The sequence below is a fragment of the Pristiophorus japonicus genome, unplaced genomic scaffold (genome assembly GCF_044704955.1).
Source record: "Pristiophorus japonicus isolate sPriJap1 unplaced genomic scaffold, sPriJap1.hap1 HAP1_SCAFFOLD_236, whole genome shotgun sequence".
NCBI lineage: Eukaryota > Metazoa > Chordata > Chondrichthyes > Pristiophoridae > Pristiophorus > Pristiophorus japonicus.
This window is the reverse complement of record NW_027252079.1, coordinates 675,664-700,574: the sequence shown is the minus strand read 5'-3', so window position 1 is coordinate 700,574 and position 24,911 is coordinate 675,664. Positions and strand designations below refer to the sequence as shown.

The following is a 24,911-nucleotide window of genomic DNA, read 5'->3' as shown; positions in this document are numbered from 1 at the left end:
CCAAAACTGTACACAATATTCAAGGTGTGGCCTCACCAAGGCCCTGTACAACTGCAATGATACTTCCCTGCTCCTATACTCAAATCCCCTCGCTATGAAGGCCAACATGCCATTTGCCGCCTTCACTGCCTGCTGTACCTGCATGCCAACTTTCAATGACTGATGCACCATGACACCCAGATCTCGATGCACCTCCCCTTTTCCGAATCTGTCACCATTCAGGTAATATTCTGCCTTCGTGTTTTTGCCACCAAATTGGATAATCTCACATTTATCTACATCATACTGCATCTGCCATGCATTTGCCCACTCATGCAACCTGTCCAAGCCACCCTGCAGCCTCTTAACATCCTCCTCACAGCTCACACTGCCACCCAGTTTAGTGTCATCTGCAAAATTGGAGAGATTACATTCAATTCCTTTGTCTAAATCATTAATGTATATTGTGAATATCTGAGGTCTCAGCACTGAACCTTGCGGTTCCCCCACTAATCACTACCTGCCGTTCTGAAAAGGACCCATTTATGCCTACTCTTTGCTTCCTGTCTGCCAACCAGTTCTCTATCCACGTCATTACATTACCCCCCAATACCATGTGCTTTAATTTTGCACACTAATCTCTTTTGTGGGACCTTACCAAAAGCCTTTTGAAAGTACAAATACACCACATCCACTGGCTCTCCCTTGTCCACTCTACTAGTTACATCCTCAAAAAATTCTCGAAGATTTGTCAAGCATGATTTCCCTTTCATAAATCCATGCTGACTTGGACCGATCCTGTCACTGCTTTCCAAATGCGCTGCTGTTACATCTTTAATAATTGATTCCAACATTTTCCCCACTCCTGATGTCAGGCTAACCGGTCTTTAATTCGGTTTTCTCGTTCACTTCTTAAAAAAGTGGTATTACACTCGCTGCCCTTAAATCTATAGAAACTGATCCAGAATCGATAGAATAATGGAAAATGACCACCAATGCATCCACTATTTCTAGGACCATTTTCTTAAGTACTCTGGGATGCAGTCTATCAGGCCCTGGGGATTTATCGGCCTTCAATCCCATAAATTTCCGTAACACAATTTCCTGACTAATCAGGATTTCCTTCAGTTCCCCCTTCTCGCTAGACCCTCGGTCCCCTAATATTTCTGAAAGGTTATTTGTGTCTTCCTTAGTGAAGACAGAACCAAAGTATTTGTTCAATTGGCCTGCCATTTCTTTGTTCCCCATTATAAATTTACCTGATTCTGACTGCAAGCGACCTAGCGTTTGTTTTCACTTATCTTTTTCTCTTCACATATCTATAGAAGCTTTTGCAGTCAGTTTTTATGTTTCCTGCAAGCTTCCTCTCATAGGGGAAATCATGTTTTACTAATTTACTGGAATTCTTTGAGGATATAACGAGCATGATGGATAGAGGTGTACCGATGGATGTGGTGTATTTAGATTTCCAAAAGGCATTCGATAAGGTGCCACACAAAAGGTTACTGCAGAAGATAGAGGTATGCGGAGTCAGAGGAAATGTATTGGCATGGATAGAGAATTGGCTGGCGAACAGAAAGCAGAGAGTCGGGATAAATGGGTCCTTTTCGGGTTGGAAATCGGTGGTTAGTGATGTGCCACAGGGATCGGTGCTGGAACCACAACTGTTTACAATATACATAGATGACCTGGAAGAGGGGACAGAGAGTAGTGTAACAAAATTTGCAGATGACACAAAGATTAGTGGGAAAGCGGGTTGTGTAGAGGACACAGAGAGGCTGCAAAGAGATTTGGATAGGTTAAGCGAATGGGCTAAGGTTTGGCAGATGGAATACAATGTCGGAAAGTGTGAGGTCATCCACCTTGGGAAAAAAAACAGTAAAAGGGAATATTATTTGAATGGGGAGAAATTACAACATGCTGAGGTGCAGAGGGACCTGAGGGTCCTTGTGCATGAATCCCAAAAAGTTAGTTTGCAGGTGCAGCAGGTAATCAGGAAGGCGAATGGAATGTTGGCCTTCATTGCGAGAGGGATGGAGTACAAAAGCAGGGAGGTCCTGCTGCAACTGTATAGGATATTGGTAAGGCCGCACCTGGAGTACTGTGTGCAGTTTTGGTCACCTTTTATTAAGGAAGGATATACTGGCTTTGGAGGGGGTACAGAGACAATTCACTAGGCTGATTCCGGAGATAAGGGGGTTACCTTATGATGATAGATTAAGTAGACTGGGTCTTTACTCGTTGGAATTCAGAAGGATGAGGGGTGATCTTATAGAAACATTTAAAATCATGAAAGGGATAGACAAGATAGAGGCAGAGAGGTTGTTTCCACTGGTCGGGGAGACTAGAACTAGGGGGCACAGCCTCAAAATACGGGGGAGCCAATTTAAAACCGAGTTGAGAAGGAATTTCTTCTCCCAGAGGGTTGTGAATCTGTGGAATTCTCTGCCCAAGGAAGCAGTTGAGGTTAGCTCATTGAATGTATTCAAGTCAGAGATAGATAGATTTTTTACCAATAAGGGAATTAAGGGTTACAGGGAGCGGGCGGGTAAGTGGAGCTGAGTCCACGGCCAGATCAGCCATGATCTTATTGAATGGCGAAGCAGGCTCGAGGGGCTAGATGGCCTACTCCTGTTCCTAATTCTTATGTTCTTATACTCTATATTTTCTCTCAGATGTTGCCTGACCTGCTGAGATTTCCAGCAGTTTGTTATTATTTCAGACTTTAGCATCTGCAGTATTTTGCTTTTGTATTAAGAAAGACTTGCATTGATATAGTGCCTTTCATGTCCACCAAACGTCTCAAACGCTTTACAGCCAATGAAGTACTTTTGGAGTGTAGTCACTGTTGTAATGTAGGAAACGCAGCAGCCAATTTGAACACAGCAAGCTCCCACAAACAGCAATGTGATAAATGTCCGGATACCCTGTCCGTGTTATATTGGAAGATCGGGGTATGTTATGGCAGGTCGGGGTCATAAAAGGAGCAGCGTGCGGCCCAGGGAGCAGCGTGGAGGCATGCAGCTTCAGGGAGCAGCGCGAGCTGTGAAGGTAGCAAAGAGTGATGTCATCAAGGTCCAGGTTGATGATTGGACCATGGGTCGGAGCAGCGAGGTCAGGGCGAAGAAGCGGCGAGAGACTGTGGAGGGACGTGATTGGGGCCCAGGAGAGGTGTGAGTTCGGGGCCAGGGGCCCAGAGGCAGCACAGGCCAGCCCACACTGCGATATGTGTGTGCACTAGGTCCATGCAGCAGAGCTGGTCTCCAGTCGTCCTGGTTAATCCTCGCCACTGGATCAAGACCTAGCTCTGTCAAGCCCATGTGGTGGCTTCTGTGCAACGGCCATCAAATGTTAAAAAAATCCATGCACAGTCATCTCCCACTCTTCAGGATGTAGTTCAGGACCTGGAATATTAGGTCCTTTATTAAAACACCTGTGAACTCATCCTATTTTGGCATGGAAGCAAGTCATCCTCATTTCGAGGGACTGCCTATGATGATGATTTTCCCCCTCCTAATTAAACCCTTTGTCCTCTGCTGAATTCTAAATTTCTCCCAGTCCTCAGGTTTGTTGCTTTTTCTGGCCAATTTATATGCCTCTTCCTTGGATTTAACACGATCCCTAATTTCCCTTGTTAGCACGGTTGAGCCATCTTCCTCATTTTATTTTTACGCCGGAGAGGGATGTACAATTGTTGAAGTTCATCCATGTGATCTTTAAATGTCTGCCATTGCCTATCCACCATTAACACTTTAAGTATCATTCGCCAGTCTATCCTCGCCAATTCACGTCTCATACCATCGAAGGTACCTTTCTTTAAGTTCAGGATCCTAGTCTCTGAATTAACTGTGTCACTCTCCATCTTAAGGAATAATTTTACCATATTAATGTCACTCTTCCCCAAGGGGCCTCGCACAACAAGATTGCTAATTAATCCTCTCCAGTCTGGGATGGCCAGCTCTTCAGTTGGTTCCTTGGCATATTGGTCGAGAAAACCATCCCTTTTACACTCCAGGCAATCCTCCTCCACCGTATTGCTACCAGTTTGGTTAGCCCAATCTATATGTAGATTAAAGTCACCCATGATAACTGCCGTACCTTTATTGCATGCATCCCTAATTTCATGTTTGATGCCATCCCCAAACTCACAACTACAGCTTGGTGGTCTGTACACAAGTCCCACTAGCGTTTTCTGCCCTTTGGTGTTCTGCAGCCCTACCCATACAGATTCCACATCATCCAAGCTAATGTCGTTCCTTACTATTGCATTAATCTCTTTAACCAGTAACACTACCCCATCTCCTTTTCCTTTCTGTCTATCCTTCCTGAATATTGAATACCCCTGGATGTTGAGTTCCCAGCCTTGGTCACCTTGGAATCATGTCTCCGTAATCCCAATTATATTATATCCGTTAACAGCTAACTGCGCCTTATTATGAATGCTCCTCGCATTGAGACACAGATCCTTCAGGCTTGTTTTTTTAACACTCTTTGTTCTTTTAGTATTATGTTGTAATGTGGCCCTTTTTGAATTTTGCCTTTGATGTCTCTGCCCTCCACTTTTCCTTATCTCCTTTCTACATTTTGCTTCTCCCCCATTTTAACTTCCTCTGTCTCCCTGCAAAGATTCCCATCCCCCTGCTGTATTAGTTTAAACCCTCCCCAACAGCACTAGCAAACACTCCCCCTCGGACATCGGTTCCGGTCCTGCCAGGTGCAGACCGTTTGCACTGGTCCCACCTCCCCGAGAACCGGTTCCAATATCCCAGGAATTTGAATCCCTCCCTCTTGCACCATTCCTCAAGAAATGTATTCATCTTAACTATCCTGCTATTTCTACTCTGACTAGCACGTGACACTGGTAGCAATCCTGAGATTACTACATTTGAGGTCCTACTTTTTAATTTAACTCCTCACTCCCTAAATTCAGCTTGTTGGACCTCATCCCATTTCTTACCTATATGTTGGTACCTCATTATCCTATCGATATCACTTTGTAGATTCTTTGCATCCTCCTCACTACTTGGTTTCCGATCTATTTTTGTATCATCAGCAAATTTGACTGTGTTACACTTGATCCCTTCATCCAAGGCATTAATATAAATTGTAAATAGTTGAGGTCCCAACACTGATCCCTGCAGCACCCCACTAGTTACAGTTTGCCAACCGGAAAATGACCCATTTATACGGACTCTCTGTTTTCTGTTGCTTAGCCAATCCTCTATCCATTCTGATATATTACCGCCAATCCCGTGAGCTCTTAGCTTGTGTAATAACCTTTTGTGTGGCACCTTATTGAATGCTTTCTGGAAATGCAAATATACAACTTCAATTGGTATTCCTTTATGCACTCTGCTCATTACATCGCCAAGCAACTCCAGCAAATTTATCAACCATGATTTCCCTTTCATAAAACCATGCTGACTCTGCTGGACTGCAACATGATTTTCTAAATGTCCTGCTACTAATTCCTTAATGATGGATTCCAGTATTTTCCCAATGACCGATGGTAGGCTAACTGGTCTATGGTTTCCTGCCCTCTGCCTCCCTCCTTACTTGAATTGGGGTGTTACATTTGCAGTTTTCCAGTCTGTTGGGACCTCTCCAGAATTCAGGTAATTTTGGCAGATTACAACCAGTGCATCCACTATCTCTGCAGCCACTTCTTTTAAGACCTTAGGATGCATGCCATCAGGTCCGGGGGATTTGTCCACCTTTAGTCCATTTGTTTGCTGAGTACTTTATCTCTAGTGATAGTGACTGTTTTAAGTCCCCCCTCACCCCACCCTCGCCACTGCAATAGCTCCTTGATTATCAACTGTTGGGATGTTTTTAGTGTCCTCTACCGTGAAGAAAAATACAAAATATTTGTTCAAAATCTCTGCCATTTCCGTGTTTCCCGTTATTAATTCTTCAGTCTCATCCTCTAAGGGACCAATGTTTACTTTAGCTACAGATTTCCTTTTTCTATACACGTAGAAGCTCTTACTGTCCGTTTTTATATTTCTTGCTAGTTTGTTCTCATGCTATCTTTTCTGTCTTTATCATTTTTTTGTCGTCCTTTGCTGGTTTCTAAAAAATTCCCAATCTTCTGGCCTTCCACTGTCTTTCACAACATTATATCAGAAGGAGGGGATTGGTGTCAGTGACTGTGGGGTTGGTTTATATCAGACAATATAATCCATATAACCTAAGTTTGAGCTGTGGAGGGAAGACCTCTCACAGAGCGGTGCTATTTTTCCTTTTGTTTTTTTTTGCAGAAGCAAGTGGAAGCGAGGTCACAGGATGAAATATCGCAGCCAGCAAAGTCCAGATGAACGAGGGAAGGCCAGTGTGCCTAGAATGCTGGCGAAGCATCGTTGACCTACATTCTTCCTGGTTAAGCAACGCCTCGATTTCAAAATTTTCATGCTTGTTTTCAGATCCCTCCATGGCCTCGTCCCTCCCTATCTCTGTAATCTCCCCCAGCCCCACAACCGCTGAGATATCTGCTCTCCTCTAATTCTGCCTTCTTCAGCATCCCTGATGGTAATCACTCAACCTTCTGTTGCCTCGACCCCAATCTCTAAAACCGCTCCACCTCTCATTCCTCCTTTAATCTTCTCCTGAAAACCTATGTCTTTGACCAAGCTTTTGGTCACCTGTCCTGATATCTGTTTATGTGGCTTGGTGTCAAGTTTTTGTCTTATAATACTCTGTGAAAATCCTTGGGACATTTTACACATTAAAGGCATTATATCAATACAAGTTTTTGTTTTTGCTGATTCCCTTGATTTAACCTTTCATGGTATTATATAGAACACAGCACAGAAACAGGCCATTCAGCCCAACTGGTCCATGTCAGGGTTTAAACTTCACACGACCCTCCTCCCACCCTATCAACATATCCTCCTATTCCTCTACAGTGAGGAGTTCCACGGTCATTGGTTGCCTTCTGGCGCCCGTCCAAAGGGCCAATGTGTGAGGGTATGCAGTGATTGTTGGCAGCTTATTCAACCTTGGGGGCATCACAGTCCAAAACAATGTCCCCTTTGCAGACTTGGCCTTTGCTGCTGGGGTGAGTGGACAGTGATCAGTAGCAGGAGCCCAGGGCACTGAGGTTAACTGCAGTCTCCCCAACTGCAGCCCAGGCTGGGATCCGCTGACAACCCCCACAGTGAGCAGCTGGAATGTGCAACCTCTCCTGGTCTGCACTGGGGAGCAAGGGAGGTCAAGGGACAGCACAGAATCAAATCAACCTTGACCCTCCCCCACAGCCTCCCTCATTCAGGAGAACCAAGTTGTATTGTCGTCATGACGTCTGCACGTTCCAGCGTGCGTCACCCTCCACCGCCCGCCCACTGTTCCCGCGATCTCATTGGTCGGGAGCTCCTGTCAATCAGGCCGTAGGCCCGGGTCAGGTGCCGCTCGATTGCACGCGTCGCCCAATGGCCGGAGGCGAAGAGAAGATTCTGGAGCGGGGAGGAGGAGGAAGCGGCAGCGGGGCGCAGGGGAGCCCTGGAACTGGCGGGGAGGCTTTCTAAACACCCGGGATAGGCCTCAGGCCCTAAACAAAAACCTGAGGCTCCGGCGTTTGCCCCGAGCGGGGTCCCCAGGGGGCAGCTGCGGGGCTTTCTCCCGGTGACAGGCCCCCGGCAACGGCCGCCATCTTGGGGCAGAATCTGCTGAGGGATAATGACGTCACGGTGCTTCAGGCCGCTGATTGGTTGGTGAGTCGGACAGGCTTTGTCCCTCCGCGGGCTGACAAACTGTCCATTGCTGGAACCACAACTTGTATTTATATAGTGCCTTTAACAGAGCAACACGTCCCAAGGGCTTCACAGCAGCGTTACAGACACAACACATACATTTAATACCCAGACACAAAAGAAGAAATTAAGGCGGATGACCAAAAGCTTGTTTAAAGGGGCAGGTTTTAAGGAGCGTGTTAAAGGAGGAAAGAGAGGGAGAGGTTTAGGGAGTTCCTGAGCTTGGGGCCCAGGCAGCTGAGGGCACGGCCACTGCTGGTTGACCGATTATAATGAGGGATGTTCAAGAGGGCAGGATTTGGGGAGCGCAGACGTCTCGTGGGGTTGTGAGGCTGAAAAAGAGTGATTTGTAAACAAGGATGAGAATTTTGAAATCGAGGCGTTGTTTAACCGGGAGCCAATGTAGATCGTGACTTGGTGCGAGTTAGGATGGGCTGCTGAGTTTTGGATGACCTCAAGTTTCTGTAGTGTAGAATGTGGGAGGCCAGGAGTGAGTTGGAATAGTCAAGTCTAGAGGTAATAAAGGCATGGATGAGGGTTTCAGCAGCAGAAGAGCTGAAGCAGGGCCTGAAGTGGGCAATGTCACAGAGGTGGGAAAAGGCAGTTTTAGTTATGCTGCTGATATGTGGCACAACTCATTTCAGGGTCAAACATAACATTGAGGTTGTGAACAGTCTTGTTCACTCTCAGATTCATGCTCGGGAGAGGGATGGAGTCAGTGGTTAGGGAACGCAGTTTGTGACGGGGACCAAAGATAAAGGCTTTGGTCTTTCCAATATTTGGAGAAAATTTCTGCTCATCCGGTACTGGATGACGGACAAACAATCTAATTTATAACTACTTTGTTTAATTAGTGACTAAATTAGATAAAACCAATAAATAATAAAATTAAAATCATAAAAAAGAATGAATTAACAAATCAATTTAAAACAGAAAAAGCTGGAAATCTCAGCGGGTCAGGCAGCATCAGTGGAGAGAAGCAGAGTCAACATTTCGGGTCTGTGACCTTTCATCAGAACTGGCAAAAGTTTCAAATGTAACAGATTGTTAAGGAAGTGCTGGGGCCCTGAAAGGGGGAGGGGAGGAAAGAACAAAAGGGAATATCTGTGATCGGGTGGGAGGCAGAAGTGGTTTAAGAGACAAAAGTGATGATGGGCCAAACTGATAAAGTAATGGCACAAGTTAGGAAACAAAAGGTGAGTCTAGATAGGATGTGAATGCCTGAATAATTACCAGCTGCCATGGGAAACTGGGAGAAGTTTGTAAAAAAAAAAGGGAGGAAAGGGAACAAAATATGGGCAGAGATTATGGTCTGAAATTGTTGAACTTGATGTTGAGTCTGGAAGGCTGTAAAGTGCCTAATCGAAAGATGGGGTCCTGTTCCTTGGGCTTGCGTTGAGCTGCACTGGAACAGTGTAGGACACCAAGGACAGAGAGGTCAGAGTGGGAGTGGAGAATTAAAGTGACAGGAGACCGGAAGCTCAGGGTCATACTTGCGGACTGAACGGAGGTGTTCCACAAAGTGCTCACCCAATCTGCATTTGGTCTCCCCAATATACAGGAGACCACATCGTGAACAGCGAATACAGTTTTTGAGGTTGTAACTAGTAGGTTCGATAAGGGAGAATCAGTGGATGGGGTGTATTTGGATTTACTGAAGGCATTTGATAAGGTGCCACACAAGAGGTTATTGAACAAAATGAGGACCCATGAGATTGTGGGTAAAATACTAGCATGGATTGAGGATTGGTTAACGGAGAGAAAACGGAGGATAGGAATAAACGGGTCATTTTCAGGTTGGCAGGCTGTAACTGGTGGGGTACCGCCAGGGTCGGTGCCTGGGCCCAGCTATTCACAATCTATATCAATGATTTGGATGAAGGGACCCAATGTAACACAGGTTGAACCTCTCCAGTCCGGCACCCTCGGAACCTGCCGGACCAGAGAATTTCCCAGACCACGGGAGATTACGTAGACCCCCAGATTTAAACATCCCATTGTCAGCAATGTTTCCGGACAGGTTTCTGCTTCATTCACCGCAATCCACGTCAGAGTCCAGTTAACACGAGGTGCCGTGCAGCTGTTGCACACGCTGTGTCCCGGGGGGGGCATGTTGTCACGTTGTCTCCTGTGTCCCGGGGGGGGGGGCACGTTGTCTCCTGTGTCCCGGGATGGTGGGGGAATGATATGTCCTGTGTCCTGGGAGGGGAGGGGGGCCGCTGTGTCCCGTGTCCCGGGGGGGCACGCTGTGACCTGGGGCCAGCCGCTGCCTCCTCCCCAGTCAGATCAGCGCGGAGAGGGAGCCAGGAGTGTGCCGGCCGACCAAGGCGCTGAAGCTGGGCCCGAAATGCTGCACAAAAACCCGGCTGCGTTCTGCAGTAACCCACTGCACAGCATTTCAGGCCCAGCTTCGGCGCCTCGGTCGGCTACCGCACTTCTCGCTCCCTCTCCGACCCGACCGGGAGGTGGGGGATGGGGGGAGAGGAGAAGCGGCCAGCCCCGGGACCCAGTGTGGGTCGCGACCCCTTGCCGGGAATGATGCCAGACCAGGGAAGTTGCCGGACCAGGGAGGTTCAACCTGAATATCCAAGTTTGCTGATGACACAAAGCTAGGTGGGAATATAAGTTGTGAGGAGGATGCAAAGAGGCTTCAAGGGGTTTTTGACAATCTCAGTGAGTGGGTAAGAACATGGAAAATGGCATATAATGTGGAGAAATGTGAAGTTATCCACTTTGGTCGGAAAGATAGAGAAACAGAGTACTTTTTAAATGGTGAGAGATTGGGAAATGTTGGTGTTCAGAGGGACCTGGGTGTCCTTGTACACAAATCACAAAGTTAACATGCAGATACAGCAACAAATTAAGAAAGCAAATGGTATGTTGGCCTTTATTACAAGAGGATTTGAGGATAAGAGTAAAGATGTCTTACTGCAGTTATTTAGGGCCCTGGTGAGACTGCACCTGGAGTATTGTGTACAGTTTTGGTCCCCTTACCCAGGAAAGGACATACTTGCCATAGGGGAGTGCAATGAAGGTTCACCAGACTGCTTCCCGGGATTGTGGGGGCCGGGGGCGGGGGTTGGTGGGTTGCCCTATGAGGAGAGATTGAGCAGACTGGGCCTTTTTCTCTGGGATCTTATTGAAACGTATAAGATTATGAGGGGGCTTGATAAGGTGGATGCAGAGAGGATGGTTCCACTGATGGGGGAGACTAGAACTAGAGGGCATGATCTTAGAATAAGGGGCTGCCATTTAAAACTGAGATGAGGAAAAATGTCTTCTCTCAGTTATAAATCTGTGGAATTCGCTGCCTCAGAGAGCTGTGGAAGCTGGGACATTGAATAATGTTTTTAAACAATAAGGGGTTATGGGGAGCGGGCAGGGAAGTGGAGCTGAGTCCATGATCAGATCAGCCATGATTGTATTAAATGGTAGAGGAGGCTCGAGGGGCTGTATGGCCTACTCCTGTTCCTATTTCTTATGTTCTTATGAATGTAGAAGAATGAGAGGTGATCTCATTGCAACATATAAAATTCTTACAGGGCTTGACAGGGTGGATGTTTCCCCTGGCTGTGCAGTCTAGAACCAGGTGTTACATTTTCAGAATAAGGGGTCGGCCATTTGGGACTGAGATGAGGAGAAACTTCTTCACTCCGAGGATGATGAATCTTTGGAATTCTCTACCCCAGAGAGGTGTGGAAGCTCAGTCGTTGAGTATATTCAAGGTAGAGACGGATAGATTTTTGTATATTTGGGGAATCAAGGGCTATGGGGATAGTGCAGGAAAGTGGAGTTGAGATAAAAGATTAACCATGATCTTATTGAATGGCGGAGCAGTCACAAGGGGTGATATGACCTACTCCTGCTGCTATTTCTTATGTTCTTTATTTCTGTAAGACATAGGAGACTAATTGATGTCCTGTTACCCACTGCTCCATTTTGGGGCCTTTTCTCCTTTCTCACTCTAGATTATCTCAGTTTTTATACATTCGGTTACTATCATTGACAAGTTCCAGCTCCCCATACCTTCCAGAGTGTCTTTCCTAGCCTTGGGATGCAGGGAAGGTATTGGGAAAATACCAATGAGCGAAGCGATACTAAAAATAATTCAATGGGAGAAATAATCCGCTATTAGTTTGGTGTAATTTTATTGATATGGATTTCCAGAAGGCATTTGATAAAGTCCCACATAAAAACTGTTATTCAAGGTAGAAGTCACAGAATTGGGGGCAAATTATTGACCTGGTTAGGAAATTGGCTAAACAGCAGGAGACAGAGAGTAGGGATAATGGAACAAGGGAAAGATATAGAGCAAAGCTCCCTCTACTCTGTTCCCTCAAACACTCCAGGGCAGGTACAGAAAGGATAGATACAGAGCAAAGCTCCCTCTACACTTTCCATTAGACACTTCCAGGGTAGGTATAGCAAGGGTTGGATACAGAGGTAAGCTCTCTCTACACTCTCCCATCAGACAATTATGTAGGGGAGGACGAAACCCCCCTGATTTTACCCAGAAGGAAAAGGGCTGTGGGATCAGTCTGTGCTGTGAATTGAAACCGATACAGTTTGACCTTGGCAGAGCAGTGATTGAACAGGGGAGGACACCGGAGGGCCAATGGTGTGACAGAGTCAGCCCGAAGCACGGGGCTTTCAAGCCAATGGGAGAGCACTTGCTCGAAAATTGTGGGACTGACTCACAGCCATTATCGGACTATTGTCTTCCCCATGTTTACACTATGGAAGGAAATTATGCAGATCTTCAGAAAACTAGGGAACCCAAAACAAACCAAGGACCTACACAATGGCTACAGGAGGCCAACCCAATTAACACCTACTCAAACCTTGAGTAGGTTAGAAAAACTGAATTGAAGGAAAATTATGCAGACCTTTAGAAACCAGGGAACCCAAAACAACCTAAGGGCCTACACAATGGCTACAGGAGGCCAACGCAATCAACACCCATTCAAACCTTGAGTAGGTTAACATCAGTGGAAAAAACACGCAATAATCTAAAACTGCTGCATTTTTCAAAATCACAAAGCCCACCAATGGGAAGAATCGATTTCAGCAGGAGAGGCGGACTGGATAATCTGGCTATAAAAAGGGGTTTCTGACGTAGTGTGGGTGGTTCCCTGCCCTCGTGATCCAACAATCAGCAAGCCTCTCGACACTGAAGGAAAACCAGTGTCCGAAGACACCGAAGATAGAAGAAACAAACCACCAGACTTGCAGAAGGCACAGTAGTGAGTATAACCTCTGGTCCCCGGAACTCCCATCTCAGTTAGGCCAGGAAAGGTGGGAGGTTGGGCATTGTACTGCTAAACTTGTGTAAAGATTTTCGTTGTGTCCGTTTAGTGGGATTTAGGGGGATTGTTTTGTTGGTGTATTGCTGTTTGTTGAGATACACCTTGTCAAATAAATTGGAAGCCTAAGTTCCTCTAGGAATCACCTTGTCTCAGTTCTATTGTATTACATCTCCTGATCATGAGACTTACGTCAGAACTGTGTAAGGGAAGCTAGGAGCGCCTCGAAAACGCTCAACTGTGTGTCACAGGCTAGGGAAGGGGTTAGGAGTGTTTGACACTCACAGGTGCCTCACAATCTAGGCATAAGCTGTGGGAGCGCACAAGTCTCAAAACCCCCTTCATAAGCTGTGGACACAGTCTCTCCAGGGGTGCTCTTGCAGCACTCAGGGTACCTCACAGGCCAGGCATAAGCTGTGAGGGCAGAAGCCCAGAGAGAGACACCCAAGGCACAACAACACTCCCTGAAAACCCCTTACACTTCCAGGGCAGGTACAGCATGGGATAGATACATAGAAACATACAAATATAGAAAATAGGTGCAGGAGTCGGTCATTCGGTCCTTCAAGCCTGCACCACCATTCAATATGATCATGGCTGATCATTCACCTCAGAACCCCTTTCCTGCTTTCTCTCCATACCCCTTGATCCCTTTAGCCATAAGGGCCATATCTAACTCCCTCTTGAATATATCCAATGAACTGGCATCAACAACTCTCTGCGGTAGGGAATTCCACAGGTTAACAACTCTGTGAAGAAGTTTCTCCTCATCTCAGTCCTAAATAGCTTACCCCTTATCCTCAGACTATGTCCCCTGGTTCTGGACTTCCCCAACATTGGGAACATTCTTCCTGCATCTAACCTGTCCAGTCCCGTCAGAATTTTATATGTTTCTATGAGATCCCCTCTCATCCTTCTAAACTCCAGTGAATAAAGGCCCAGTCGATCCAGTCTTTTCGCATATGTCAGTCCAGCCATCCTGGGAATCAGTCTGGTGAACCTTCGTTGCACTCCCTCAATAGCAAGAACATCCTTCCTCAGATTAGCAGACAAAAACTGAAAACAATATTCCAGGTGAGGCCTCACCAAGGCCCTGTACAACTGCAGTAAGACCACCCTGCTCATATTCTCAAAATCCCGAGCTATGAAGACCAACATACCATTTGCCTTCTTCACCGCCTGCTGTACCTGTATACCAACTTTCAATGACTGATGTACCATGACACCCAGGTCTCGTTGCACCTCCCCTTTTCCTAATCTACCACCATTCAGATAATATTCTGCCTTCATGTTTTTGCCCCCAAAGTGGATAACTTCACATTTATCCACATTATACTGCATCTGCCATGCATTTGGCCATTCACCTAACCTGTCCAAGTCATCCTCAAGCCTCTTAGCGTCCTCCTCACAGCTCACACCGCCACCCAGTTTAGTGTCATCTGCAAATTTGGAGATATTGCACTCAATTCCTTCATCCAAATCATTAATGTATATTGTAAATAGCTGGGGTATTTGTCTGCTGTATGGCTCAGAGGCATGGACCATCTACAGTAGACACCTCAAATCACTGGAGAAATACCACCAACGATGCCTCTGCAAGATCCTACAAATCCCCTGGGAGGACAGGCGCACCAACATTAGTTTCCTCGACCAGGCCAACATCTCCAGCATTGAAGCACTGACCAAACTTGATCAGCTCCACTGGGCAGGCCACACTGTCCGCATGCCAGGCATGACACTCCCAAAGCAAGCGCTCTACTCGGAATTCCTTCATGGCAAACAAGCCAAAGGTGGACAGAGGAAACGTTACAAGGACACCCTCAAAGCCTCCCTGATAAAGTCCAACATCCCCACCGACACCTGGGAGTCCCTGGCCAAAGACCACCCTAAGTTGAGGAAGTGCATCCAGGAGGGCACTGAACGCCTTGAGTCTCATCGCTGAGAGGATGCAGAAATCAAACGCAGGCTGCGGAAAGAATGTGCAACAAACGTGTCCCACCCTCCCTTACCCTCAACGACTGTCTGTCCACCTGTGGCAGGGACTGTGGCTCTTGTATTGGACTGTTCAGCCACCTAAGGACTCATTCTAAGAGCGGAAGCCAGTCGTCCTCGATTCCGAGGGGCTACCTATGATGATGATTAGCATGGATAGAGAACTGACTAACTAACAGAAAACAAGAGAGTCGGGATAAATGGTTCATTCTCGGGTTGGCAATCAGTAACTAGTGGGGTGCTGCAGGGATCAGTGCTGGGACCTCAACTATTTACAATCTATATTAATGACTTGGAAGAAGGGACCGAGCGTAACGTAGCCAAGTAACGTAGCTGACGATACAAAGATGGGAGGAAAAGCAATGTGCGAGGAGGACACAAAAAACCTGCAAAAGGACATAGACAGGCTAAGTGAGTGGGCAAAAATGTGGCAGATGGAGTATAATGTTGGAAAGTGTGAGGTTATGCACTTTGGCAGAAAAAAATCAAAGAGCAAGTTATTATTTAAATGGAGAAAAATTGCACAGTGCTGCAGTACAGCGGGACCTTGGGGGTACTTGTGCATGAAACACAAAAGGTTAGTATGCAGGTACAGCAAGTGATCAGGAAGGCCAATGGAATCTTGGCCTTTATTGCAAAGGGGATGGAGTATAAAAGCAGGGAAGTCTTGCTACAGTTGTACAGGGCATTGGTGAGGCCACACCAAGAATACTGCGTACAGTTTTGGTTTCCATATTTACGAAAGGTTATACTTGTTTGGAGGCAGTTCAGAGAAGGTTCACTAGGTTGATTCCAGAGATGAGGGGGTTGACTTATGAGGAAAGGTTGAGAAGGTTGGGCCTCTTCTCATTGGAATTCAGAAGAATGAGAGGTGATCTTATCGAAACGTATAAGATTATGACAGGGCTTGACAAGGTGGATGCAGAGAGAATGTTTCCACCGATAGGGGAGACTAGAACTAGGGGACATAATCTTAGAATAAGGGGCCGCCCATTTAAAACTGAGATGAGGAGGAATTTCTTCTCGGAGGGTTGTAAATCTGTGGAATTTGCTGCCTCAGAGAGCTGTGGAAGATGGGACATTGAATAAATTTAAGACAGAGATAGACAGTTTATTAACTGATAAGGGAATAAAGGGTTATATAGGGAGCGCAGGGAATTGGAGCTGAGTCCATGATCGGATCAGCCATGATCGTGTTGGGTGGCAGAGCAGGCTCGAGGGGCCGTATGGCCTGCTGCTGCTCCTATTTCTTATATTCGTTTGTGCTTATGTTCTACACTCACTAATTAGACACTTCCAGGGCAGGTACAGCACGGGTTAGATAGAGAAAATCTCCCTCTATACCTTCCCATCAATCACTCCCAGGGCAGGTACAGCACGGGTTAGAGAGAGCAAAGCTTGCTCTGCAATTACCATCAAAAATTCACAGGGCAAGTACAGCATCATTTAGATACAGAGTAAAGCTCCCTCTACCCAGGTCCATCAAACACGCTCACGGCTGGTACAGCACGGGTTAGATACAGAGTAAAGCTCCCTCTACACTGTACCATCCAAAAACTCCCAGGGATGGGACAGCTCGTGTTAAATACAAAGCAAAGATCCCTCTACATTGTCCTAGCAAGCATCCCCAGGGCAGGTACAGCAAGGATTAGATATCGAGGAAAGCTCTCTCTACACTGTCCCATCAAACATTCCCATGTTGATACAGCAAGAGCCAGATACACAGCAAAGCTCCCTCTACACTGTCCCATCATACATTCCCAGGACAGGTACATCAAGCGTAAGATACAGAGTAAAGCTCCATCTACACTGTTCCTTTAGGGGATGAGGGGGAGGAGAACCAGTGAGTGTAGACCTGAACCCAGACAGAATTGGTGGTGAAAACTGGGAGTGGAGGAGAAACAGTCTAGAAATGTGCGATGGATTTGGATTTCAGCACAGCAGGAGGGACAATGTGTGGGACAGGGATTTACAGCTTTGGAAGAGCAAGAGTGGAAAGAATGTTCCATGGAATCTAGATGTGTCTATCCTGAATTTCTGTCTTGTACTGACCGTGATGAGTTTTGTTATCTCCTTTTACGGAATATTAGAAGGGGAGATTTTCAGACAGGAAACACAAATCAAACATCACGTCAAGATCTGACGGAGTCAATCGATTCATCAGGACCTGAATATCATCGGTCTTTGAAAGTGGAAGGAGAAATGTTTGTCTGTTCTGCCTGTGGGAAAAGATATCAAACATCAGTGTGACTGGAAAGGCACCGAGACACAAACACCCGAGTGAGAGTGTTCCAGTGCACTGCCTGTGGAAAGAGCTTTATCCAGTTACACAGCCTGAAAAAACATCCCACCATTCACAACTGATCGTCCAACCATGGAGAGTCACAAGGATATCCGTACCATGGAGAAACCGTGGAAATGTGGAGACTGTGGGAAGGTATTCAGATCACCATCTGAGCTGGAAATTCATTGACGCAGTTCACCTGCTCAGATTGTGGGAAGGGATTCACTGGGTCATCCAACCTGCTGACACACCAGCGAGTTCACACTGGGGAGAGGCCATTCACCTGCTCTGAGTGTGGGAAAGGATTCACTGGGTCTTCCCAACTTGTAACTCACCAGAGAGTTCACACTGAGGAGAGACCGTTCACCTGCTCGGAGTTTGGGAAGGGATTCCCTCCGTCATCCGACCTGCTGACACACTAGCGAGTTCACAAGTGACTGCAGGGGTTGGAATCTGTTGTTATTGCTGCTGTTAATCACATCCCGACTGAACCACATTCATTCTGACAGTTGGGGTTTGTTTCTGCTGATGTTAATAACCCTATAACTGGGCTGGACTTTATATTGCTGATTGTGTTCTTGGGGCTGCAGTGTCCATTTAAGAAACATTCAGCGACTCTCATCAGAAATTTAGTTTGCAATAAGATTATGAACTTTTACTTTAATCCGAAGTTGCTCTTTGGTACAAAATCTACAATAGTATGAAAGTTTCCACTGAAGAACATCTCCAATTAGAAAGAGCTGGCTGACAATTCTTACTGACTTGCACATTACACACAGTGGCCCCTCCATTATCCACAAGAAGGGGAATGGGAATTGGTGGGGAATCAGTGTCCCCAAATGTTGCCCCTCCCGTCTGGTGTAGCAATCCCCACAGCTGTGGTCTTACCAACGCCCTGTACAGGTGTAGCAGGGCTTCCCTACTTTTATACTCCATCCCCCTTGCAATAAAGGCCACCATTCCATTTGCCGTCCTGATTGTTTGCTGTACTTCCATGCTAACATTTTGCGTTTCATGTATAAGAATGCCCAGATCTCTTTGTATTACAGCATTTTGTAATCGTCCTCATTTAAATAATAATTTTTTTAATTTTTACTACCAAAGGGGATAACCTGACATTTTACGACATTATAGTCCATCTGCCAGATTTTTGCCCACTCACTGAGCCTATCCAAATACATTTGTAGATTCTTCGCGTCCTCCTTACAACTTGCTTTCCACCTATCTTTGTATCAGCAGCAAATTTGGCTGCATTGCACCAAGTCCCTTCATCCAAGTCATTAATATAAATTATAAATAGTTGAAGTCCCAGCACTGATCCGTGCAGCACACCACTAGTTACTGTTTGCCAACCTGAAAATGACCCAATTATCCTGACTCTCTGTTTTCTGTTCGTTAACCAATCCTCTATCCATGCCAATATATTGCCCCCAACCCCGTGAGCTCTTAGCCTGTGCAGTAACCTTTTGTGTGGCACCTTATCGAATTATTTCTGGAAATCCAAATATATGACATCAACGGGTTCTCCTTTATCCACTCTGCTCGTTACATCCTCAAACAACTCCAGCAAATTTGTTAAACAAGATTTCCCTTTCATAAAACCATGCTGACTCTGCTTGACTGCAATATGATTTTCTAAATGTCCTGCTATTACATCCATAATGATGGGCTCCAGTATTTTCCCAATGACATGGTAGGCTAACTGGTCTATAGTTTCCTGCTTTCTGTCTCCGTCTCTTGAATAGGAATGTAACATTTGCAGTTTTCCAGTCCGCTGGGACCTCTCCAGAATTCAGGGAATTTTGGTAGATTACAACCAATGCATCCACTATCTCTGCAGCCACTTCTTTTAAGACCCTAGGATGCAAGCCATCAGGTCCAGGGGACTTGTCCACCTTTAGTCCCATTAGTTTGCTTAGTACTTTATCTCTAGTGATAGTGACTGTTTTAAGTTCCCCCCTCCCACCACCCTCACCACCACAGTAGCTCCTTGATTATCTACCATTGAGATGTTTTTAGTGTCCTCTAACGTGAAGACCAACACAAAATATTTGTTCAAAATCTCTGCTATTTCCGTGTTTCCCAATATTAATTCTCCAGTCTCATCCTCTAAGGGACCAATGTTTACTTTAGCTACTCGGTTCCTTTTTATATACCTGTCGAAGCGCTTACTGATATTTCTTGCTAGTTTGCTCTCAACTGCTATCTTCTCGGTCATCATTTTTTTTAGTCGCCCTTTGCTGTTTCTAACAATTTCCCAATCCTCTGGCCTTCCACTGTCCTTCACAACATTGTTTGCCTTTTTTTCAATTTGATACCATCCTTTATTTCCTTAGTTAGCCAGGGATGGTTCAGCCTTCTCGAAGCATCTTTATTTCTCACGAATAAATCTTTGCTGAGTTATGAAATATCTCCTTAATGTTTGCCACTGCATTTCTACAGTCTTACCCTTTAACATACTTTCCCAGTCCACGTGGTGTCAGTGACACTGGTGTGCCGACAGGGTGGATGAGCGAGTGAATCCCTTCCCACACTCCGAGCAGAACGACCTCTCTCTGGTGTGACTGTAGTGAAGAGTTTCCAACAGGGATGGGTAATTGAATCCCTTCCCACAGTCCCCACATTTCCACGGTTTCTCCATGGTGCGGGGTGTCCGTGTGTCTCTCCAGGTTGGATGATCAGTTGAAGCCTGGTCCCCACAGAACATGTGAACGGTTTCTCCCCACTGTGAATGATGCAATATTTTTTCAGGCTGTGTAACTGGTTAAAGCTCTTTCCACCGTCAGTGCACTGGAACAATCTCACTCGGGTGTGTATGTCTCGGTGCTTTTCCAGTCACACTGATGTTTGAAATCTTTTCCCACAGGCAGAACAGGCAAACATTTCTCCTTCCACTTTCAAAGGCCGATGATATTCAGGTCCTGATGAATCGAGTGACGACGTCAGATCTTGATGTGATGTTTGGTTTGAATTTCCCGTCTGTAAATCCTCCCCTTCTAATACCCTGTAAAAGAGTTCACAAAAGTCATCACTGTAAGTCCAGGGCAGAAAATCAAAACAGACAATTCCAGCTTCCATGGAATATTCTTTCCTCTCTTGTTCCCACAAACATGTGATCCAATCGAATTAAAAGGCGGCAAAATAGGCAACAAAAGCAAAGGGAACCTTCCCAACTAAACCAGAATGTTGTTCCCAGTGTGTATGAGACACTCCGTACCCTGAGGTGCCACCGGTCACCAAGGCATTAAGGAACCAGTGCACACCGCATATTCCCTCTCCAGGGCCATCTGGGCACCGACAAGACAAAAGACCACAAGAATTAGGCGCAGGAATCGGCCATATGGCCCCTCGGTCCTGCTCCGCCATTCAATAAGATCATGGCTGAACTTCAACCTCAGCTCCACTTTCTTGCCTGATCTCCATATCCCTTGATCCCCCCCCCCACCCCCCCGGAGTCCAACAATCTATCTATCTCAGTCTTGAATATACTCAACACCCACAGCCCTTTGGGGTGGAGAATTCCAAAGATTTACAACCCTCTGAGTGAAGAAATTCCTCCTCATCTCAGTCTTATATGGCCGACCCCCTTATTCTGAGACTGTGGGCCCTATTTCTAAATTCTCCAGCCGAGGGAAACAACCTCTTAGCATCGACCCTGTCAGTCCCCCTCAGAACTTTACATGTTTCAATGAGATCCCCTCTTATTCATCTGAACTCCAGAGAGTGTAGGCCCATACTGCTCAATCCCTCCTCATATGACAATCCCCCATCCCGGGAATCAATCTGGTAAACCTCCATTGCACTCTCTCCAAGGCAAGTATAGCCTTCCTCAGATAAGGAGACCAAAACTGTGCACAGTACTGCAGGTGTGATCTCACTAAGGCCATGTACAATTGTAGCAAGACTTCCTTACTCTTGTACTCCAACCCCCTGGCAATAAAGGCCAACATGCCTTCCTGATTGCTTGCCATACCTGTATGCCAGTTCACTGTGTTTCCTGTACGAGGACACCTAAATCTCTCTGAACACTAACATTTATTAGTTTTTCACCATTTAAAAAATATTGTTTTTCTATTCTTCCTACCAAAGTGAATAACCTCACATTTCCCCACATTATTGATGGGATTGAAGGCCGATAAATCCCCAGGGCCTGATGGACTGCATCCCAGAGTACTTAAGGAGGTGGCCTTGGAAATAGCGGATGCATTGACAGTCATTTTCCAACATTCCATTGACTCTGGATCAGTTCCTATCGAGTGGAGGGTAGCCAATGTAACCCCACTTTTTAAAAAAGGAGGGAGAGAGAAAGCAGGGAATTATAGACCGGTCAGCCTGACATCAGTAGTGGGTAAAATGATGGAATCAATTATTAAGGATGTCATAGCAGCGCATTTGGAAAATGGTGACATGATAGGTCCAAGTCAGCATGGATTTGTAAAAGGGAGATCATGCTTGACAAATCTTCTGGAATTTTTTGAGGATGTTTCCAATAAAGTGGACAAAGGAGTACCAGTTGATGTGGTATATTTGGACTTTCAGAAGGCTTTCGACAAGGTCCCACACAGGAGATTAATGTGCAAAGTTAAAGCACATGGGATTGGGGGTAGTGTGCTGACGTGGATTGAGAACTGGTTGTCAGACAGGAAGCAAAGAGTAGGAGTAAATGGGTACTTTTCGGAATGGCAGGCAGTGACTAGTGGGGTACCGCAGGGTTCTGTGCTGGGGCCCCAGCTGTTTACATTGTACATTAATGATTTAGACGAGGGGATTAAATGTAGTATCTCCAAATTTGCGGATGACACTAAGTTGGGTGGCAGTGTGAGCTGCGAGGAGGATGCTATGAGGCTACAGAGTGACTTGGATAGGTTAGGTGAGTGGGCAAATGCGTGGCAGATGAAGTATAATGTGGATAAATGTGAGGTTATCCACTTTGGTGGTAAAAACAGAGAGACAGACTATTATCTGAATGGTGACAGATTAGGAAAAGGGAAGGTGCAACGAGACCTGGGTGTCATGGTACATCAGTCATTGAAGGTTGGCATGCAGGTACAGCAGGCGGTTAAGAAAGCAAATGGCATGTTGGCCTTCATAGCGAGGGGATTTGAGTACAGGGGCAGGGAGGTGTTGCTACAGTTGTACAGGGCCTTGGTGAGGCCACACCTGGAGTATTGTGTACAGTTTTGGTCTCCTAACTTGAGGAAGGACATACTTGCTGTTGAGGGAGTGCAGCGAAGATTCACCAGACTGATTCCCGGGATGGTGGGACTGACCTATCAAGAAAGACTGAATCAACTGGGCTTGTATTCACTGGAGTTCAGAAGAGTGAGAGGGGACCTCATAGAAACGTTTAAAATTCTGACGGGTTTGGACAGATTGGATGCAGGAAGAATGTTCCCAATGTTGGGGAAGTCCAGAACCAGGGGTCACAGTCTAAGGATAAGGGGTAAGCCATTTAGGACCGAGATAAGGAGAAACTTCTTCATCCAGAGAGTGGTGAACCTGTGGAATTCTCTACCACAGGAAGTAGTTGAGGCCAATTCACTAAATATATTCAAAAGGGAGTTAGATGAAGTCCTTACTACTCGGGGGATCAAGGGGTATGGCGTGAAAGCAGGAAGTGGGTACTGAAGTTTCATGTTCAGCCATGAACTCGTTGAATGGCGGTGCAGGCTAGAGGGGCTGAATGGCCTGCTCCTGCACCTATTTTCTATGTTTCTATTATACTCCTCCATCTGCCACCTTATTGCCCACTCACTGAACCTGTCCATATCCCTTTGCAGGCTCTTTGCATCCTCCTCACAGCGTACTTTCCCACCTGGCTTTGTATCGTCAGCAAACTTGGATACATTGTACTTGATCCCTTCATCCAAGTCTTTAATATAGATTGTAAATAGCTGAGGCCAAAGCAAAGCTAAGACCAAAGCTGACCGATCCTTGCAGTACCCCACTAGTTACAGCCCGTCAACCAGAACATGTCCCGTGTATCCCGACTCTCTGTCCGTTAACCAATCCTCTATCCGTGCTAATATATTACCCCCAACTCCGTGAGCTCTCAATTAGCATTTTATGTGGCACATCAAATGCGTTTTGGAAATCCTGCAACATTACAGCCACTGGTTCCCCTTCATCCACCCTGCTGCTGACATCCTCAAAAAGCTTAATAAATGTATTAAAGACGATTTCCCTCCCACAAGACCATGTTGAGAGCAGACTGAGAGCCTGATTTTCTCAGTGCCCTGTTACACTTGTGTAGTAATGGATTGCAGCATTTCCCCCAAGGACTGATGTCAGACTAACTGGCTCCGAGTTGCCCGTTTTCTCTCTCCCTCCTTCCCTGACCGTGGAGGAGAGGCAGGCAGCCAGAGTGAGCCAGCCCCGGGCCTGTCACCGCGGGGCGGGGGAACAAACCCTGCCTAGCCTGTGGGCTGTGATTGGGGCCTGAGGCCTACAGCGGGTGAAGCTCCCCGGCCCACCCGCGGGTCCACACCCTCCGCCGCCGCCCCCACAATCTCCTCCCTCCTCCCGCCTCCCCGAAGGGTCTGACCCACTCGAGCTCGGGGCAAACGCCGGAGCCGCAGGTTGTTGTTGGGGGCCTGAGGCCTACCCCGGGTGTTTGGAAAGCCTCCCCGCCGGTCCCGGGGCTCCCCTGCACCGCCGCAGCTTCCTCCTCCTCCCCGCTCCGGAACCTTCTCTCGGCCTCCGGCCGTTGGGCGGCGCGCGCACTCTAGCGGCACGTGACCCGGGCCCACGGCCTGATTGACGGGAGGTCCCGACCAATGGGGAGCGAGACTGTGGAAACAGTGGGCGGGCGGCCGAGGATGACGCGTGCTGGAACGTGCTGACATCATGAAAAGTGCAGACGTCATGACGTCAGTGCAACTTGGTTTTCTTTTGGGCGCGAAAATCACAGTTTTTCCAGTGCCCCCTATAAAAGGGAAGGGGGACACTAAAAGCACCGGCAATTAAAACAAATTAAACTTTAAAACGTAAAATCAAATTAAAATTTGGTTGCCGGGCGTGATGATGCACTCCAGTCCCACCGGTGCCCACCTCTCGCGGAAGGCCACGAGCGTACCGGTGGACACCGCGTGCTCCATCTCCAAGGACACCCTGGACCGGATGTAAGAGCGGAAGAGAGGCAGGCAGTCAGGTTGAACGACCCCCTCGACCGCCCGCTGCCTGGACCGGCTGATGGCACCCTTGGCCGTGCCCAGGAGCAGTCCTATGAGGAGGCCTTTGGACCTACCCGCTCCCCTCCGCACAGGCTGCCCAAAGATCAGGAGAGTGGGACTGAAGTGCAGCCAGAATTTCAGGAGCAGCCCCTTCAAATAATGGAACAGGGGCTGCAACCTCGTGCACTCAATAAAAACATGGAACACGGACTCCTCCAGACCGCAGAAATTGCAGGCGGCCTGGGAGTCCGTGAACCGACTTAAAAATTTGTTGCACGGCACTGCTCCGTGCACCACCCTCCAGGCCAAGTCCCCGACAAATAGTGGGAGGACCCCTGCGTAGAGTGCCCTCCATAGGGGACACCCGCCTCCTCCGGACGGCAGGATGGTACGCCATGGCGTGTCCGGACGGCAGGCGAGGATGGCAAAGTTG

The 24,911-nt window shown here is 46.9% G+C and overlaps 1 protein-coding gene and 1 pseudogene across 1 annotated transcript in view; both read left to right on the top strand.

Moving 5' to 3' along the window:
- LOC139245785 (zinc finger protein 585A-like) overlaps positions 1-24,911 on the top strand; it is a 423,809-nt pseudogene that overhangs the window by 70,087 nt on the left and 328,811 nt on the right.
- LOC139245779 (gastrula zinc finger protein XlCGF57.1-like) overlaps positions 1-24,911 on the top strand; it is a 257,345-nt gene that overhangs the window by 144,387 nt on the left and 88,047 nt on the right. The window lies entirely within an intron of this gene.